Here is a 19,996-nt window from a genome sequence, read left to right on the forward strand (position 1 = left end):
CTTTTGGGCCACAGCAAAAGAATATCCACTGTTGGTTGCGGTAATGTTTCGGAAGACCAGTTGCTGGAAACTGCAGGAGGGCAGAACAGTCAATCTCTCTCCACAAGAACCTTTGAAAATTGTAGCTCTGGGAAGGAAACAACTCCCAGAATTTTGATTGGGAAGCCATGAATGTTTGAAGTGGTATCATAGCACTTTATGGTGTGAATGCGGCCTGGATCTTGTCCAAACCTTATGGTTCTAATACTCTTCCTCCGGACAGTTGGAAAAAGTGAATTTCACACACTGGTGAGGCAGACACGCTCACATGCTCATAAGCCACATTTCACCCCCACAAATGTGGAGAGAGGGCAGGACAGAACTCCCTATGCAGGTAAGTCAATGAGGGCACAAGGAAGGCATACTGCAAGGTGTGACTGACTTGTGACTGTTTCCCATGTCTCCCACCCCTTGTCATGCCTCGGCTGTCTTGCCCTAAAACTCTTCTCCTCCAGTAGTGGGAAGCAGTGCTTACCTCTCACACAGGGACTCCGTGGCAGCATTGCTGTTGTTTCCATCTCTATGGGCAGGTAGCAGGAACAGTATAAGTGAATGCTGAACATCAGGGAATGCATGTGATATTTAGGAAAGCCAATCAGCCTGCCCCCCGTGGAGAGGGTCCAGTGCAGGCCTCCCCACACAGGAATGGAAAGATGCTGGTGACTATCCTCTAACTTTCAGATGGTTGATCCGTGCTTTGCTCTTGATACAGTCACTGATAACACAATTCACAAAAGAAAAGGAAAAGAAAGAAATCACACAAATCAGGTTTGTAGAGATGACAGTTTAGGCCATGATGGAAAGAACATAAATCAATGAGCACATCTTTCTTTCCATGGGCGTTTGATAACATCCTCTGACTGTAGGCCAAATATATGTCAGTACAATTTACTGTGGAATATAATGTCAATAACATATAAAGTGCTGTCTAATTAGTAGGAGTGGGGTTTTTCAGAAAACAAAAAAGATCCTATTATGTAAACCAGAAGAGCAATGCTTCTTTCCTTTTACAACTTGCTAAAAGAAACGACAAAAATACCACATATATATTTCCAGACAGGAATAAAGGAAGAACTGCTTAAGTCAAGAATGGGGATCCTCCAGATGTTGTTGGACTCCAGTTCCTATCAGCCTCAGCATGGCCAATGGTCAGGTATTATGCAAGCTGTAGTCCAGCAACATCGGAAAGGCATTGATTCCTCACCCCTGGTTTAAGTTTTACATATGAACCTGCCTTGTACTGAGTCACCTTATTGGTCCAGCAGCCCTGGGACCAGGGTCACCGCCTTGAAGAAAATCGGGGGGGGGGGGCAGACAAAGATGGTTATATGGGTGGGAGGCAGGGAGGAAGAAGGGACAGCAGAAAATAAACTTGAAACTAAATAGTGAAGCTCTGAACAATGTCTCTTGCTGTTGGAAGTACATGTATCAAGACAGACTGTGCACCACACACACACACACACACACAAACTTTGCAGAAGTAGCCAGAGAAGACAAATCTCTGTTTCCTCCTCTTGTTTGGAATGCTGAGGTGCCTGGATTTCCTCCGGTCATTCCCCAGCCCCCCTGTGCAGATACCCCTTCTAGCTTCAATCGCAAGCCCCATAAGGAACATTTTTGGAGGTTTTTGCCCAATCCCAGCTCTCTTTTCATCCAACAACCTTTTACAAGTTCGTTACATGGCTTGCCGGAAAACGAAGTCCAAACATGGCAAAGAAAGAAGGCAGCAGTGCTCATCAATTTGGGGGGAGGGGTTGGCTCTCTCAAATATTTTATGGGGGGGAGGAGTGAAGGGACCTGGCCCCTAGGATTTGGTGCCTATGCCTGTGACCAACTGGCAATCCCTTGAATTGGGAATTCCAAGGACTAAGCCAGGGACCTTCTGCATGCAGAGCAAATCATCTACCCCCAAGCTATGAAAATAGCATTCAGATAATAGTGTGGTAATCAAGAATGTTGGTTCAGATAACTAAGGCCTAAACTAGAGGACAGGAAGCATGAAAGTTTAAATGCAGTTAATTTATTGTAAAAGAAACTTCCAGAGATACAGTTTCAAAAGATGTGGGAGTTGAAGTGAATGGTGATGAGATTAAGATCATTGTTCCATCTGAAGCAAGTGCATTTTTCATCAGATAAAAGGGAAAAAGGAAAGTAAATTTTTCTGAAGATATCTCTAATGTGCTAGCTATAAACACAAAGGGCACAATCCAGTCAAAGTGCTTCAGAGCAGAATCTTAGATGTGTTTAAAGTAAGCTCCACTGAAAGCAATGTGCCTTGCTCCCTGTAAGAGTGTATACAGAATTGTAGCCTCAAAGTCCTACGGCTTTTCACAGAAGTGAAGCAAATTTATTTCCAATAGGACATAAAAGTGCTGAGCTTTGGCTAGATTGTGACCTAGATCAACTTTGACTGACCTTTCAACTTGCCATTGAGAAATAAATTATAAACTAAGATTGTACATTACCAAGTAATTCGGAGTGTGGTTTCAGTAAGAAGCAGGTGTATGTGTCTATTAAATGGTTTTTATTTAATAGATTCAATTTGCAGTAAAAGAGATTCCAAGCATTGGGAAGAGATTTCTGCCTCAGAAGGTGGTAGAGTCTCCTTCATTGGAGGTTTCTAAGCAGTGGTTGGATAGCCATCTGTCAGGGATTCCTGCATTGCAGGGGGTTGGACTAGATGACCCTTGGGGTTCCTTCCAGCTCTACGATTCTATGATTTTAGTAGGCTCCTGTGAGATGACGTGATTATTTTTCATTCAGCGTTCATTGTATAGTCTGATTAGGAAGAGAATCAGGTCATCTCTCACGCAGTCTTCATGCTCGATGAAGAGATAGAGTTTGAACCACAGAAGGAAGAAATTGGCCACTGAAAAATTATGGACGTTGACTGATTCCTTTCTCTGCCAGCTAAGCTTCTCAAGGTGCAGTATGGAGCATGTGAAGTAGTAAGTAGAAAATACCTCTGAGCATGTGCAGATGCTCACCGTTCTCTCATTGGTATGACAGTGAGCACACCTGAGATCTGTGCTAAGGCTTTCCGGGCATAGACAGCATCAAGCCGTGGCATCTGTCACTTTCTAAATTAGGCACTGGGTTGTCACCAGGCCACTATATCTACATCAGTAACAAAATGATCACAGAATTCTGGCTATGAGGAAAAGTTAATTAAAAATCTGGGCTCATCTTCAAAATTGAAACTGCTTCTCTTTCTGCCATGTCTCATATTTTCCTCCTCCTCTCATATAAGACCAGAACCTGGATCATCCAGTGAAGCTTATTAGCTGGAGAGTCAGGGCAGACAAAACATAGGACTTCTTCACATTAATGCACAATTACTTTATGAAAATGCTGCCACAAATGTGGAAATGTTTGCTGGCTTAGATGGCTTTAAAAGGGGATTAGAATAATTCACAGAGCATTAGTCCATCAATGATAACTAATCAGGAAGGCTTTGGGGATGTCGAGAATAAGGGGCAGTTGTTGTGGAGTAGCAGCATGGGTGGTAATTGACTGGCCCTGATCTAGCATGGCCCATTTTGTGCTTCTATATGCATGTTATAGAAAAAAGGTACATACTGACCATTCAGAAGTGTACCTGTACATATGGTAGGAAGTACTTCATAGAGCAATATTGGTTCCATGGGTTGATGGACTGTATGTATGAATCCACCCTTTGCAAATCCTCACTGAATCAATTGGCCATCATTAACTAATCACATTACAATATTAATATGATACTTATACCTGTTGCTTCATTCATCACTGACAGTCACTGACAGATGGAAATTAAAATGCAACATGTTAAAATTCTGTTCGTTGCCCTAGGCGTGTTCTAGTTGTTCATTTTGCCATTTCATGTTTAATCGTTTACCTGATGGTTATGAGTAAAAATAATAATTAAACCCCAATTTAAAGAAATACATTACGTTATTTCATTGGGGATGGCTTAAAAGAAGGCATGGAATTATCAGATTTATTAAAACTTTAAAATGTTCAGCAGAAGATAAACAACCACCCTCTTTTCTTCCACTGTATAAAAAGCAGGCAGAGAGATGTTGGGATCATAATTTGCAAATACAAGTAGCATCCTGCTTTTAAAATATGTTCATAAACTGCTTTTTAAATTTGGGAAGATAAAGAATAATTTGGAGGTTCTGTAACTTCACCTTCTGTGAGCTTAATTCCCGGGGGGGGGGGGGATACACATTCCTTCTTTGGGAGCCAGTGTGGTGGTGTGGTTAAGAGCGGTAGTCTCGTAATCTGGGGAATCGGGTTCGCGTCCCCGCTCCTCCACATGCAGCTGCTGGGTGACCTTGGGCCAGTCACACTTCTCTGAAGTCTCTCAGCCTCACTCACCTCACAGAGTGTTTGTTGTGGAGGAGGAAGGGAAAGGAGAATGTTAGTCGCTTTGAGACTCCTTAGGGTAGTGATAAAGCGGGATATCAAATCCAAACTCCTCTTCTTCTTCTTAGAGTTACCTTTGATTTGGGGTGCCTTCAGTTTGTCAGTATTTTGTAGGAGGGATTCAATAGGTTTGTGTGATAAAAGGAGATTAATGTGATCTGCCACCCTAGTGCAGCAAATTCATTTTCTCATAAAGTGCAATTTTTGTTGATTGGGAAGTGATGGGGAAATGCATAGAAAAGTGTGGGATGAATGAATGATTAACAGGAATATTTGTTAATACCCTGCAAGCAAATCAGAAACAATGCTCTTTGTCTTATAACAGCCCTGAAAACAAATCAGAATGAATCAGGGGTGCCAACTTGAATAAAATATGGGGGGGGGGCAAGTAAGCCCTGTCCTGCATAATCAATCACATGACATGGTGCATGGACACCATTTGAATGGCAATGGGGGGCAACCCATGAAATATTTTATGGGGGGGACAAAGACCCCTTCGCCCCTAGGAGTTGGCTCCTATGGAATGAATGCTCAATAAACAAGTCATTTGGAGGAGCCCTTGAGCAGTTGAGGGCAAAAAAAAAAATCTGTTGTTGAAGAGCTAAGCTTAATGATGCAATAGCAAGGGAAATTAAAGTTTCTAGGGTGCGCCTAAAGTAATTTGTATATTTTCCAACTAAGGAAAGTTAGTTGAAATCATAAGAAAGAGATTACTTGTTATTGGACATTTGTTGCTGAGAACCAAGCAGTCCCCCTCACCCTGTGCCCATGAAATGTGGAGAAATATGGCACTCAATCTATGTTGTCCATACCATAGATCTATGGGAAGGTGGGGGGGGGGGAATGGACTACTTCAAAATTCAATCACTAGTTAGAAGGGGCAAAAAACATTGGCAAAGCCAATTTACCCAACATTTATAAAAAGCAGAGACATCACCTTGCCGACCAAGGTCTGTATAGTTAAAGCTATGGTTTTCCCAGTTGTGATGTATGGAAGTGAGAGCTGGACCATAAAGAAGGCTGATTGCCGAAGAATTGATGCTTTTGAATTATGGTGCTGGAGGAGACTCTTGAGAGTCCCATGGACTGCAAGAAGATCAAACCTCTCCATTCTGAAGGAAATCAGCCCTGAGTGGTCACTGGAAGGACAGATCGTGAAGCTGAGGCTCCAATATTTTGGTCACCTCATGAGAAGACTCCCTGGAAAAGACCCTGATGTTGGGAAAGATTGAGGGCATAAGGAGAAGGGGATGACAGAGGACGAGATGGTTGGACAGTGTTCTCAAAGCTACCAGCATGAGTTTGACCAAACTGCGGGAGGCAGTGGAAGACAGGAGTGCCTGGTGTGCTCTGGTCCATGGGGTCACGAAGAGCCGGACACGACTAAACAACTAAACAACAATGAAGCCCAATAAGAAAAAGATCCTTCAAGACATCAATACATAGTTTTGCCACAGTGTTTCATGTAGCAACTTCTGTATCGTAGCTACTTATCTTCAGCTTGCCTGAAAGGAAAACAACCACCATGTGTTTCCTCAAGACAGATGATATCAGCTTTGTGATGGACAGTGAAATTCTCTATCTGTAGACAGATGTCAAAGGATGAAGGGTTGATAGAGGGGCAGCATTGCTGACTTGTCCTTAGATGGTCATGGCTCTTACTGTAGGTTATGGAGGCATGGACTTTATAGTCATGTACGAGTACTCCTGGGTATAGCCACAAGCATACGTTTAGAGGATTTCAGCGTTTGAGCTGCACCATTTGGATTTGTGCAATGTTTCTAACTGAGGGAGAGAGAATGCCTTCAAATGTCAGAATCAGGAATTTAAAGTTCATGTGAAATGAACAATCAAGGTCACAAAAGAAATGACTGTTAAAGAACTGCAGGTGTGGAAGCAAAATATCTGTGCGTGAATAGCTCAGTTGGTTAGAGTGTAGTGCTGATAACACTAAGGTTGCAGGTTCGATCCCCATATGGGACAGCTGCATTGCAGGGGATTGGACTAGATGATCCTTGGGGTCCCTTCCAATTCTACAATTCCATGATTCCATGATCATAGAGGAAATTAATGAACATCAATATACAAAGCATGTATGTCATTGGCACTTTGAACGGGGGGGCAGGGCAATGATTGTGAAAAGGATGCCCATTGCAACTTGGTTCAAGCTGGCCAGGGCTGTGGCTACTTGTGGATAGCTCTGAATGTTTGGACATGGTTTCTCTACTAGTAGCATGCTAGACTGCAAAACCCAAATTAGTTCGACCCAGTTAACATTGTCTAAATTCTGTGGAGACTCATCTTCACTTCTGGGGCAATAAGCAAGGGAAAAGACAATACTATATTTTACTTTATTTTTTATAAAAACAATATAAAGGGGATTTCCCAGCTCAAGAGGCAGGGAAAGGGAGAAAGCACACCTGTAAAATCTAGATATTAGTGCTAATTTGGCATAGAATTTGCTTCCTGTACCAAAACTTGCTGGAACACTTTGGAACACTTTCCTTTTTAAAAACAAAATACAAAAAAAGCCCCAAAACCGCAAAAGCCCTCCTTTTTGTTACTGTGTAACAATTAAAAAAAAATCCTAACACCACAAAACTGTAGTTTCCCTCTAGTTCAGGTCTTAACATGATTAGACTGTTTTGCGTTTAGACAAACATTGAAAATTGCTTCCACCTCTTTCCGATTCTTTTCTGCTGGCCTCAGTCTGTGATTTATTGTCTGCCTCTCAAATGTGACATTTTTGTTGATATTCTTAACAATTACCACACCCACCAAACTATACTCTCGACACAGGCTTTCTATCCACTTTTGTTCAGCTTGCTTGTTGGTGTGCCACGATTCAGATAGTAAGCTAGAATGCACAAAGCTGATAAACTCATTCTTTTTCGTTTATGAAGTAATGGTTGGGTCAAGGTTGCTCAAAGTAGATTCAGAAAGGACCTGAGCTACTAAAATATTACAGAGGTTGGAGTCTCTTTTGTACAGCACAAGGCTAAAGCGCTTGGGGCTTCTTGTTCAGAAAAGAAAGACTTTAGGCCTTTAGTGATTCTGGGCAGTTTGGGCATCCAGTAGGATGGAGAACAAAAGGCAGTAATCTAAGACCTGAGAAATAAGAGCAATAGTCTGGAAGTGCCATAAGATCAGAGTACAAAAACAGGAATATAAAACCAATCACACATGGAAGCAGAACAAAGATCCAGCTTAGTATTTTGACTGTCGAAACAAAAAAATCTTGGAGCATTTTATTCCAAATCCCAGTGCAGAGACACCACCATCTTTATACCTTAAACAGATATCTTTCTTGTACCACGCAAAGATAAAAGATGTGATCTGTCTGGGGCATCTATTGCAGAAGCGATAAGTTTATTAAAATAAATTCCAAATAGAACAAAGCATTTTTAATTAATTTTTAGAATGTACACAAAGTAGTGGTGATTATAGAACAATGTATATCCTTATCATTGTCTCTTGCCTTCTTCTATCAGACGTTTAGTAAACCTTTAATCCGTAGGCAGCTGTAACTTCTTTTTTAATGCTTTTATTATATATTATTCAACTAGAAGGGGAAAGTGTGACTTCCTAAGCACTGATATCGTCCGCAATTGTAATCCCTCCCACTGATTGCCTGGATTCAAGTCTGTCTTACAGGTTTCACTTTTTCAGTATGAGGAGAACGAGGTATCACTTCCCCCTGTTGATGTTCCTTGACATAAATCAGTGTGTTGACTGTGTGATACTTAACAAAAAGAACCTCTAACATTATGCAGCCACATACCAGCATGACATCTGTTATAGGGAAAAGGTGTTGAGCAATGTTCATACAGATTGAAAAGTTCTTTAGTACTTTACATGAACTTTTTGGTAGAGACAAAGGTGGGGGGGAATCTCTGCATGGTCCAAATTCTGCTACCTTTATCATCCTAACACATGCTCTTGGTTGGAAAAATGGGGAATGATTTCTAGGGCATAAAGCACAGGTGATGGACTTGTGGCCCTCCAGATATTGTTGCGCCTCATCTCCCATTAGCCCCAGCTAACATGGCCATTGACCCGGGATGATGGGAATTTTAATCCAACAACATCTGGAGGGCCACAGGTTCCCCACCTCTAATGTAAAGTTTCAAAGTAAGTCTTCTCTATTAAGAAGAAGCATACAAAATGAACGTCTGAGCTTACCTATTTCTTTCAGTCTGTAGCTCCTGTGTATGGTACTGGGGTGGGGGTGTTCACAGCAGTAAGACACTGGTGCTCTACCATCTATGCCACCTGCATTGTTTCTATGACAAACCTGGTAGACTGAGCTTGAATGATACCATCTAGGATGCGGTACCAGCCTGCCTGAGCCTCCAGTTGGCTGGTTCAAGGGGCAACAGGTCCTAGAAGAGTCTGGTCTTGTTCCTCAGCCTTAGCAACTCAATGTGGGGACTCTGCCTAGTTCCTGCTGTGTTCTCCTTTTGATCATGGTGACCACTACCTGTCTTTGAACCTGCTTCTGGCCTGAGTGACTCTCTGTTGCTGCCTTGGAGCTTGCCCTTTTTCCTGACCTTGAACACGCACCTGCCTTGGGCTGCTTTGAGAACCTCATTTGCTGCCCTGGAACTTGACCTCCTGCCTGATTTGGATCGTGCACCTGTTTTTGTGGACAGCCAGTTCCTCAGGCCTCAGAACTTGATCTGAGAGAAGTCAACAAATGGAACATAGGCTCTTTTAACTAAACGTGTTATGAGAATCGATTCCTTGAAACAGATCATGTGGCACATTTCCCCCCTGGCGGCTGCCCTGGAGTTTTTCTTCCCCTCTTCAGGAGTTTCTGCTGGTGTTCATTGTCATAGGATCCTGGCAGTGAATCTTTTTCAGTCTCGTCAGCTATTTCTGCCCTCTCTGTTTGCCTTCCTGCAGCAGCTACAACAGTTGAGGTCATCAGGAAAAGGGAAGGCTACAGCAAGCCAGTCCTCAATGTTGGGACTCAGCTCCAGCTGAAAACCCCTTTCTTCTAGCAAGGGGTGCCAACTTGAATAAAATATTGGGGACCCTGGTAAGCCCTGCCCCACATAATCACCTGACATAGCATGCACAAACACACACCATTTGAATGGCAATCAATGTCCACCAACTTTAGGGGTGCTGGTCCTTTCATTGGAAACTTTGGGGAGCCCTGGCCCCCCAGCTCCTTCCTTGATTCTCCTGTTTCCAGCAGCATTTTAATTGCTGTGAGCTGCTTTCTGAGATAATGTTCAACTGAGAATTAGTAGTAATATAATACAGCCTATTTCATAAAAGGTAAAGGTACCCCTGTCCGTACGGGCCAGTCTTGACAGACTCTAGGGTTGTGCGCCCATCTCACTCAAGAGGCCGGGGGCCAGCGCTGTCCAGAGACACTTCCGGGTCACGTGGCCAGCGTGACAAAGCTGCATCTGGCGAGCCAGCACAGCACACAGCTGTTTACCTGCCCGCCAGTAAGCGGTCCCTATTTATCTACTTGCACCCGGGGGTGATTTCGAACTGCTAGGTTGGCAGGCGCTGGGACCGAGCAACGGGAGCGCACCCCGCCGCGGGGATTCGAACCGCCGAACTTTCGATCGGCAAGCCCTAGGCGCTGAGGCTTTTACCCACAGCGCCACCCTAGCCTATTTCATAGTGGCCAATATATTACATGTCCCAATATGAAGTTCCTCCCAAGAAAATGAAACCATTTACTGCTTCTCAACAGCCTGCTGCTGTCTCAGACTAGCAAAAGATCATATAATCCTTTAAACACTGAAAGGAAATTGTAAATAAAACACAGGATGGCCCCCAGGGTATTAGAAAGTGCAGCGAAGACAGAAAATCTGATGGTATAGAATAAAGGCTCCTGGGAATTTAAGAGCTCTGCCAGCTTAATATGCCAAAAAGTGAGGGGTGGGGTGGGGCAAGACCATTTCTGTTCTTTTCTTCAATAGGGTGTTATTCTGTGAGCAAGATGGAGAACAGCCATGTTCGGAATGAAATAGCCTGCTTTTCTAGGTTGCACTTGCCAGATGTGTGTGTCAGGGAGAAAGTTAAGCACATGTGTTTGATAGGGGAATTCCAGGCCAATGTCAGCACAAAATGGACAGTTCTTTGTAGACTGGGATTTCAAAGACTGTATGGCAAGATATGATTTCTTCTTAACATATGAAAAGCAGCCTTCAGTTTCCTCAAGCGACTGCAGAGGCTTAAAGAGATGAGCAGACAGCTATTGAAAGCAAGATTGTGCCTGCTTGGTGGTTCTATCTGACTTCCAGATCAGCTCCCAAAATAGGAGAGGCCTGGTAGACAAGTGAAAGCTATTATGCTTTTGATGTAAGGACCAACATTTAAGCAGATGGAGGAGAGTGAAAGGGGGAGATGAGGCATTTGCAAACATCATGATAAAAGGGAGACTATTTGAGAAGTCACTTAACTCTGTGGGGAGGAGGAAAGCAAAGAATTAGCAGGAGGGGTCAAGGAGACTACCAACTCATCCCAAATCAACAACGAAGCAGTGTAGGAGAATTTAAGAAGAAAGCGGTAACTGAAGGAAGGCGTCGCATTACGCTCCTCCAACCTTCCTTTCAGAGCTTGTGGGTGCATGTTTTCTTGACATTTACAGAGTCCAAATTATTCACCATCCATCTCAGTGATTTAACACCAGAGGCAGGTGGTAGTTACTATTGAGCAGATAATTTCTTAGCTTTGTGCCAGGGCACACAAATGTGCCACAAGTGGGGCTGAAGTGTACCTTGGAAAATTAAATTTGCATCCACCACTATATACCTCAGGTCCCAATATAGTCTTCCATTCACAAAGAGGGTGGCAATTTTTTCCACCACCTTCCAACTTTATACCTGACCCCCACTATTCTCAAGGGTGAAAAAGATTGCCGGGGAACACAGGAAGTGTAGAGTAACAATTGCCTCCAACTTTAACCCAGCCTTGGGTGATCAAAAGTTTGTGAAGCTCTCTGTTAACACTGGAGCTCGTCCACATATGAAATGCTCTAAAGGGCAATATTCACTGAGGATGCCATGTGAATTATGAAACCCAGAGAAGAGTAGGTGAGCTTAGGATGGGTTCTATTGAAAATCAGTACACATAGTTAAATGCTAATGCTCCACTGTTTCAAATGAGACCTACCTTTGTGTCAGGCTGCAGCTGGGGTCTGATTTTGGCAAGACAGGGATGAATCAAATAGGACAGAGGTGTGGTCATAGACAGGCTGGAGATCAGCCACTGGATCAGGCAGACAAAGGCCAGGGCAGAGACATACTCTGAAGATGTGCTAGTGGTTGGGTTCTAGGTTGAACAGACAAAAACCAAATAACCAGCAACAGGAATGAAGCCTCGGAGGTTTGACAGTTGCTCAAACTGAGCAAGGAGTCAGCCCCTGTTAGTCCCTCAGAGCACATGGTTATGGCTAGACTGAAGAGATGCAGTTCTGGTTCTTCCCACCATATGAGTAGCACTGCCACTAAGGCTTCAGCCTAAAAGTTGTCCCTGGGGCACAGGGAGTGAAGAGCTCAGGCTCCATTGCCTTGGTGGCCAGTTTGAATATCCTAGTGCCTTATACTTCCTGGGGTACGGATCCAGGGGCAGAATTTGCTACCTCCCTGTCCCATCCCGTCCCCCATTGCAGCGCCACCATCACACCTCTCTTACCTGTGTTGTTGATGGTGCCTGTGTAGTGCTGGAAGCAGCATTGGCTTCCAGCAAGACCTCGCAAGATCTTGCTGGAAACCGTTGCCGCTGCCAGCAGAGGTGATGGGGCAGGGAGCGAAGGCAAGGCAGGAGCCTCTCTTGGGCTTCCACTGCTCAAGGCGGGCACCTCACCTTGCCTCATCTGTGGGCCAGGTCTGCTTGGATCAAATGGTCCTCTAGCAGTACACGTGAAAGTACTTCTGCTTGTGCATGGAGGAGTGACTTTCATTTCAGCTCGTTTTCCTCCACAGCTGCACCTGGACCTCTGCATAGCATTGAATGCTTTCCTGAAGTGTCTCCCAACTCTGAGATGCAAGTGGCTGTACCAAAAAGGGAAAGTGAGAAAAGATCTGTGGTTTTCCAAGTAATTTCCAAATTTCCATATTATTTATTCTGGTGTAAGCTGACTACAATAATTTCTATTTTACTTGTCACTATAAAATCGGTTGCAGTGACTGCTTCCCAATAGCCAAAATTTAGTATATCTTCAGCTATATTGATCTAAATAGGGCAATTCTTATCAGAGGATGTCAACCAATGTGTAACAATTAAAGTATGCACCATGTCCTCTGCATTTGAGTAGCCACACAAAATGCCCACAAATACACCCTGTCATCCAAAACAATTGTCCGAATCACCATTTTCTTGCTCTCTAGATTTGTGTGTGTCTCTTTACACATGCACTGCATAATCATTATGGCCCTACTTACATGAGACGGCAGGCACCCTACAACTCAGTATTATAAAACCATAGAACAGGGTCAGCCCACCCAAGCTAGTGGTGTCCAATGCTTGGCAAGTAGGCCAAAGCTTGTTGGGTCTACTTCCCCTTACTATGCAAAACAAAATAAACATCCAGGTATGGAAGTGCCTTAACAAAACTATTTTTGAGTGTGAAACATACCAAGGGCCCTATCACTTAGTGATAGAGCATGTGTTTTGCATGCAAAAGCCCCAGATTCAATCCCTGATAGGTGGCAGGACACTGTTTAAAAATATCAGGTATCCAGAGAGGCAGAAAGCCTGTCTGGAGACCCTGCAGTGTCATTGCCAGTCAGGGTATACTATTAGACTATAAATGGACAAATAGTCTGATCTGATATATGGTAGAGACTCCTGCATTCTTAGATAAGATGCCTGAATAAACGTAGTGTGTGATGGACGTGTCACCCAAGGGTCAGGTGCTTTGGCTGAATATGCACATCATAATTCTGCTCATTTAGGCTCAATGAACAGAACGTTGATTCATTGATAAGGGTGTGAATAGTCCAGCAGTGAGACGCATGGGAACTTGGAAGCAGCTGGCAGCCCCCACCAGGATGTGACAATGTTAAAGGGGATTTTTCATTTGCCACATTTGCTTGTATAAAGTTGGCACACTTACAAAAGTTCATTCTCGATCTAAAGAGATTACTGTGCTAGTCACATTCTCTTTTACAGGGAAGAGCTCTTAAAATGAGAGCAAACTTTTAAAGGTGCAACCAGCTAGGCTGATCACTTATGTGCAAGGAGTAAAACACCATCTCTTCCCTTTAACTGCAGTTTTAAAAATCATTATTAAAAAAGATGACACAACCATGATGAATCACAGCATGAATGGCTCCCATACGCAACCCAGAGGCACTTTTCTGTGAAGTACTTCCATTAACTTCAGGGTGTAATAAGTTTGTCTCCTTTATGCCCCATATCATTGAGGGTGCCTGGTCCTGGCATTATTTGTTTGTTACATTTCTAGACTGTATTTTGGGTGAAATGACTACTCTCATAGCTTTACAACAGTCATGAAATACAGCTGAAAGCATAAAATCCACCATAATACAGATAAGAGCAAGAGATACAAAAATACAGTTACAGCACAAAATAAGCAACTAGCTGCATTTATCCACCTGGAAGCAACACCCCTGAATGTCAATCAACTAATTAATTTTTAAAGTCAAAGCACAATGGCCATAACCCAAGTAAGAGACGAATATACATGAAAGTACACAGAGCTGGAATTGCATATATGGTTGTAGCTGCAGCAGTTTCTCCTACTGAAGTCTAGCTTCTTTTGAAACAGAATAGTCATCTGTTTCTTTGGCAGTGAGAACTATTGAGTAGCCCAGGCAAAATAGTATCTCAGCTAGAAATTGCATTCTCTTCCATGCTATTTCCTTTCTTTGGATCATGGTTTTAGTTAGGCTACAAGCCCAAAAGGTGATAATTATTTCTTTGAATGACAGTCAAGGCCAGAATAATTATACTATTTAATCTTGAAGTCAATAAATCACTTAGAGAAAACATGAATGAATATAAATTTACTGTTCAGCTAATGGTGCGCGGGTGGTGCTGTGGTCTAAACCACTGAGCCTCTTGGTCTTGCGGCTGATTGGAAGGTCAGCGGTTCAAATCTGTGCAATGGGGTGAGCTCACGTTGCTCTGTCCCAGTTTCTGCCAACCTAGCAGTTCAAAAGCATATCAGTGCAAGTAGATAAATAGGTATCGCTATGGCAGGAAGGTAAAGGGCATTTCCATGCGCTCTGGCACTCGTCACGGTGTCCCGTTGCACCAGAAGTGGTTTAGTCATGCTGACCACATGACCTGGAAAGCTGTTTGTGGACAAATGCCAGCTCCCTCGGCCTGAAGCGAGATGAACACTGCACCCCATAGTCACCTTTGACTGGACTTAACCATCCAGGGGTCCTATACCTTTACCTTTTTACCTTTTACTTTTCAGCTGTATGTCTTTAAAAAGTACTTCAATATTTTATATTTTCCGCTTGAAACAAAGTCTTTTTGTTGTTGTTGGTAGCCTTACAGATGCATTTGCTTTATATTTAAGACACGCATGCAGGCACACACAAAACCCCTGAGGCTTTGAATTATTTTCAAGCGGGGAGTGGGGGAATACTGTCATTTTTTCCACTGATCATGACCACATCCAATACAAGTCAAAACAAGTACTCGGAAGACAAGCTATGACACTCTAGTACAGAAATTAGAAAAACTAGCTGGACTGTTCCTTCCTGGGCATCACCTTTACAGTTAATAATTCAAAAATCAGAAGTAGGTGATTCATAATAATGAGCAAAGGGCAGAATGTCTACATTGACATTGGCTGGTTAGCACTGGCATTATTAGGCATGTTTTTCTCAGTTCACTAGATAGGTCTAGATATGACTCAGTAGATGTAGACGAGTCAAAATTGCAGAATTCTAGGATGCAGTTTTTAAAGCAATCACTTGATAATCATGTTGAAACAGATGAACCTGCTAGATAAATGGCTATAAATTGAAAATTAACTACCTTTATCAAGCTGTAAGCAAACCTTCTTGTGCCCTATGCCATGAGAGGTTTTTTAAAAAAAATACAGATGAAGGTAGATTGATTTGTATCCTGCCACTTCCACAGAGAAAATTAGCAAAAGCAAATATATAGCCCAATCCAGCTATCTTTTCTAGCCAGTAGATGACTAGAATACTTTCCACATTGATTTCAATGGGGAAGTCGATTCTTACATTCTCAAAGTTTGTTCATAGGGTGATACATACATACATACATACATACATACATACATAGTGCACATAAGAGATAGATCTGTGCTCAAGTGTAAGTATAGGATACAATATCTACTAACATATAAAATACAGTTAATTACAACCAATTTGCCCCATCTGAATCTTGCTTAATGAAAGCCAGCTCTCACAGGAGTTTTTACATCATTCTGGAAGATTTAGGGCACAGCCTTCCAGAATATCTTTATTTTAAGCTGGATATTTTTAGGTTAGTAAAGGCAGGTCATAGGGTCTATTGAATTTGCAAGTGTTAAATTCTCCTTCAAAACAAAATACGGGGCGGGGGGCGGGAATATATCAAAAAAGTAAATATGCTCAGCACATTCCTTTTAATAATGTACGCTGCATGTTTAGTGTCTGTATACACAATCTGATTCTTTCCCTGTGCTTGCCGTACCAATACCAATTTAAAGCCCATACTCGAAACCAACAGTAGATGGCCCACTTTTCATAGAAAGAAAGACCTGGAGAACCCAACACTAGGCCATGAGGAAAAGGAACAGATGCACGCACACACAGCCACACACAGCCTTCATTATAAACCTGGCAGTCATTTGCGAGAACAAGTGAAAACATGATTAGGAAAAGAAAGAGGTAATTTCTCCCCCAAATCATATGGGAAACAAGTAGTCATAAAACATTAAAGTAAGACGGATACAGAAACCAACATAACCCAGAATGTAAAATCATTATAGGAGTAACAAAAAGAGATAAGGAGAGTTAGCATAAAATTCATAAGATATGAAAACTTAGCATTAATTAAATAAACAACCCACCCTCTCTTTTTTTTAACCTAAAGGAAATAGTTAGCTAACTAGGGAATATCTTCAGAAGATTTTTCAGAGAAAATTTGATTGACACTCTATGCCCTTTTAAAATGTGTTGGGGGTAGTTATTGGGTTGTTGTTGTTTTTATTTTGATTATGTATTTTGTGGTTTTATATTCTGATTTTATTCTGTGAACTGCCCTGAGACCTGCAGGTATAATAGGCCCATATGAAAAGTGCTGATGACTGCTGGACAGATCACCGATTAATACATTCCACGATGGCTATCAAGATTGTATCTCAACGTAGGCTTCAAGGAAGGAAACCAAGGCACAAAATGAACACTCAAGCCCTTCAAGATCTTATTAAGTGGGATTGCTTCCAAACAGCTCTTAAGGACTATCTGCTTTTGGAGTTCCCTGACAACATTGAGGAACACTGGACCAAGCTAAAAACATCCATGATTGCAGCCTATGAACAAGCAGTTGGATATCAAACACCAAGAAATGGTTTGATAAGAATGACAGTGAGATTGAATGCATTATTGACAAGAAAAGGAAGGCCTTTCAGATCTGGTAAAGAAATAGAAACTGTACCACTAAGACAAAAACCTATGCCAACGCTAAGGCTGAGGTTCAAAGAAGAACCAGAGAACTAAAGAGCACCTGGTGGATAAAAAAAGCGCAAGAGATCCAGCACTTAGCCGAGACTCATGATGCACAGGGTTACTTTAAAGCCACAAAGACCATCTATGGGGCAATAAATCATGGCATATGCCTCCTACGCTCAACAGACGGTACCACACTTTTAAAAGATAAATAAGCTATTGCACTGCGCTGGAAAGAACATTACCAGCATCTCCTTAACCGCAACTCCCCTGTAGCTGCCCTGAGGTCCTCTTACAAATTCCACCAAAAAAATAGAGATGAGTTTGCAATATCTCCAAATCTGGGAGAGTTGTGTACAGCTATTAACCAAAGGAAAAACAACAAAGCCAGCAGGCCTGGTGAGATACCTGCCGACGTCTTCAAAGTGGGCGGAATTGAACTTACACAATAACTTCACAAGCTCATCGAAAAAATCTGGGAGAGAGAGGAGATCCCAGCAGACTTTAGGGATGGCAAAATTATCAATCTCTTTTTAAAAGGTGATAGAATGGATTGAGGAAACTATTGAGACATCTCTTTATTAGCTGCGGCCAGCAAAATTATTGCAATGATCTTAGCAAACCATCTCCTAACAATATCCAAGGCTACTTTTCCTGAATCCCCAAATGGTTTTCGACCTTGTAGGGGGACAGTGGACATGATTTTCACTGCTCGACAGCTTCAAGAAAAATGCAGAGAGCATATTGCCTTAATGGATGCTGCTCCCTGTCTGCCTTAATATATGCCGCTCCCACAACAGCGGAGACCATTAGCAAAGATAAACAAGGATGATTTGAGGGTAATTGTCCTTGCAAGCTCCCCCCAGGGCCGGGGGGGGGGGAGTGAGCTTCATTCGCAGATCGTCTTGGTACCTGGCTCTCACTCTGGCATGGAATTTGGGAGGCAGGGAGATGCTGAGTGCAAAAGCACTTTGGTAACAACAACAACAACAACAACAATAATAATAATTTATTATTTATACCCTGCCCATCTGGCTGGGTTTCCCCAGTCACTCTAGGCGGCTTCCAACAAAATATTAAAACACAATAGTCTGTTAAACATTAAAAGCTTCCCTAAACAGGGCTGCCTTCAGACGTCTTCTAAAAGTCTGGTAGTTGTTTTTGTCTTTGACATCTGGTGGGAGGGCTTTCCACAGGGCGGGTGCCACTACCGAGAAGGCCCTCTGCCTGGTTCACTGTAACTTGGCTTCTCGCAGCGAGGGAACCGCCAGAAGGCCTTCAGCACTGGACTTCAGTGTCCGGGCAGAATGATGGGGGTGGAAACCCCTGACACAGCCATTAATGAAGCAAAACCAACCCCTGTATATGGCATTTATTGACCTGACTAAGGCCTTCAACACTGTAAATCGTAATACTCTGTGGACTGTCCTTCTGAAAATTGGCTGTCCAGATAAATTTGTGAACATCCTTCGGCTCCTCCATGATAATATGACAGCAACAATTGCAGATAAGAATGGCTTTCAAAGTGAACCATTCGCAGTGGGATCAGGTGTTAAACAGGGTTGTGTACCTCCAAACTATCCTAAATATCTTTGCAGAAGCTTACAAAAAGCTTGGCCCATCGCTCAACATCCAAAAAACCAAAGTGCTGCACCAACAAGCACAAAGCAACTCTGCACTGTTGTTTTGGATCTTTTCTGACATATGTTTCTTACAATTAGTGAAAGTTCGTTATCAGTCCAGATAGCTGGAGTGCAGGTGACATTTGTCTGCAATACAGAAAAACAGAAAGGGTGCCAGCAACATAGTTTTAAGAAATGAACAGCTAGTAGAGTGAAAAGAACATTCAAGAATCAATGAGGATCTAGAAGGAAAGTGCGAATATGGGTCCATTTACTGTAAAATACAGCATCAAATTTATTTCAGAGAAAAATAATTCTCACGCAAGTTTTATATTAACTTCTGAGTGTATTTCCCCTAGTTTCACTATTGGTGTGCTACACCTACCCACTCTGTATTCTTTAAATCCATAAAGGCACTTCTGCACACTGTTCCAAGATGAGCAACACAACAACCTCAAGCTGTTGCTGCACAGCTGCTCTGTCACACTGGCAATTTCAGTCCTCCTTCACTGCTACAATGATTGCTTGTAGTGCAGCCCTGAGATTTTAAGGCTCGCCCTCTCTGCAGCCTATGATCATTTGCTGTAAGGTCTGAAAAGAGCCCCATCAACAGAGCTGTGCATATTCCATGTACGTGCAGGAATCTTTTCAGATCTTACCATGGGCAAGCATAGGTCAGAGATGGCATTTGCCATCTCAACACTATACTCATCCACACACATGTGTACAGCCAATTCACAAACACCACTCAGTGTGTTATCACTTGAAGAGTTATCACTCGATTGCTTACAATTGAACACGTCAGTGGTACACATGGAGAGAATATTGTGCTTGAGGTAATGAAAAGTTTGGCTGTGACAATTGCTCTGTGATGGTTGTTTCGCTCATGCAAATTATCACATGCTTTCACAGTTATGGAGTGCAAACATGCAAGTAGCATTGTGACATCTAACTCTCTAGGCAGTACAGTGGTACCTTGGGTTACAGATGCTTCAGGTTACAGACTCCGCTAACCCAGAAATAGTACCTCGGGTTAAGAACTTTGCTTCAGGAAGAGAATAGAAATCGTGCTCCGGCAGCGCGGCAGCAGCAGGAGGCCCCATTAGCTAAAGTGGTACCTGAGGTTAAGAACAGTTTCAGGTTAAGAACGGACCTCCAGAATGAATTAAGTTCTTAACCTGAGGTGCCACTGTATTGGCAATGCACACCTCCCCTCTTTGTGGCACAGGGTATTGCCATTGAAAATATGCCATAGTCCTTTCATTTAAACTAAAGCTTTTAGGGAGTATCTACACTGCT

The 19,996-nt window shown here is 42.7% G+C and overlaps 1 long non-coding RNA gene across 2 annotated transcripts in view; it reads left to right on the plus strand.

The window, feature by feature from the left end:
* LOC308473926 overlaps positions 1-19,750 on the plus strand; it is a 36,309-nt gene extending 16,559 nt beyond the window's left edge. Inside the window, exons 2-3 of one of the 2 annotated variants that reach the window (XR_013984409.1) lie at positions 12,399-12,511; positions 16,683-19,750. This is a non-coding gene — a long non-coding RNA (uncharacterized lncRNA). The remainder of the gene's footprint in view (positions 1-12,398; positions 12,512-16,682) is intronic. The other variant, XR_013984410.1, reaches the window with a different exon arrangement.
* Positions 19,751-19,996: the final 246 nt, after the last annotated feature.

Source organism: Podarcis pityusensis, assembly GCF_964106645.2.
Source record: "Podarcis pityusensis genome assembly, chromosome: 3".
Taxonomy (NCBI): domain Eukaryota; kingdom Metazoa; phylum Chordata; class Lepidosauria; order Squamata; family Lacertidae; genus Podarcis; species Podarcis pityusensis.